The sequence below is a fragment of the Ursus arctos genome, unplaced genomic scaffold, assembly GCF_023065955.2.
Source record: "Ursus arctos isolate Adak ecotype North America unplaced genomic scaffold, UrsArc2.0 scaffold_15, whole genome shotgun sequence".
Taxonomy (NCBI): domain Eukaryota; kingdom Metazoa; phylum Chordata; class Mammalia; order Carnivora; family Ursidae; genus Ursus; species Ursus arctos.
In genome coordinates, this window is record NW_026622819.1 from 36364200 (window position 1) to 36365598 (window position 1399).

Consider the following 1399-nt stretch of genomic DNA (forward strand, 5'->3'; position numbering starts at 1 on the left):
ATGATAATTGTCCTCGGATAGTTGCAAACTTTCTAACTTATTATATGTGCTCAGTAATGTTAGCTATTATTACTATTTCATCTAGGTATATATAATTTCAATCATTTTTAAGCTGCATAGTATTGAGGATATGCCATGTTTATTTAACCAATTTCCTATTGATAGACTTTTATATTATCTTTAATTTTTTGTTATAAATAAAGTATACTAAATGAACTTATAATTCTTTGTGTACTGCAGTAAAAGTGTCTGTAAAATGATTTCCTAGAAGTAGAATTGCTAGATTAAGCAATGTACGCATTGACAATTTTGGTTGATATTCTCAATTCATCCTTTCAAAAGACACTGTGTCAGAACACCATGAACTATGTAAAATACCTATTTTATCACACTATTTACAACACTAGCTATTATCAATAATATTAATCTTCACAAGTTTGATTAAACTGTGTGAGATAGCTAGTTCAATATTTATTTTATTATTAGTTATATCAGATATCTGTTCATGAACTTAAAAGGTATTTGCCTTATTTTTTCTGTAATCCATTCAAATCCTTTGCACTCACCTCCCAAGATTTTCATCTTTGTATTTTTTTTAACTTTCTAAAAAAATTACAGAACACTTCACAAATTTGACAAATCTGTGTGTCATCTTTTACACGGGGGCCATGCTAAACATCTCTGTATCATTCTAATTTTAGTATATGTGCTGCTGAAGTGAGCACTTCATCTTTGTATTCTTATTCATTTGTTAAAGCTCTTTACATGTTAAGAGTATTAACCATTGTTTGTATCAGAAAATATGAGCAATTTTGGCAATAATCTCAGTCATTACTTTCCCCTAATAATTTTTAATCAATAAATTTGAGGCCCTTAATTTTAAAATGGTCCATATATGCTTATTTGCATATAATTAAAAACATATGGTTGCTCGTCCAAATTTTTTTTTAAAGAAATAATTCACCATTTACTTGGTCTCTTTTAGAAAAAACAAAACTGTCATGATCACTTTTGTAAAGATGAAAACTCTCCTGTATATCATGGAGGATCTAAGGATCTGCAATACTCTAATTTACATTGTTGTCACTTTTATTTAGGTTTACTTAAATTTCTTTATCTGGGTTCCATAAAAGGGATGCTTTATCTTATATTTTAATCACTTGATTTCTCTCTGCTTTAAGAAAATTTTCATACTGTAGTCAGCATAATCTTTTATTTTATATTTTGTAATATTTAAATTCAGTTTAATTAACACATAGTATATTATTAGTTTCAGAGGTAGAATTTAGTGATTCATCCGTTGCATATGACACCCAGTGCTCATTCCATCATGTGCCCTCCTTAATACCCATCACCCAGTGACCCCATCCCTCCCCACATCTCCTCCAGCAACCCTCAG

General features: G+C 29.4%; 1 non-coding gene across 1 annotated transcript; it reads right to left on the minus strand.

The window, feature by feature from the left end:
* Positions 1-617: 617 nt before the first annotated feature.
* On the minus strand, positions 618-725 carry LOC113260974 (U6 spliceosomal RNA). Its single transcript, XR_003318199.1, has one exon. It is a non-coding gene; the product is annotated as a U6 spliceosomal RNA (small nuclear RNA).
* Between the last annotated feature and the right edge of the window lie 674 nt (positions 726-1399).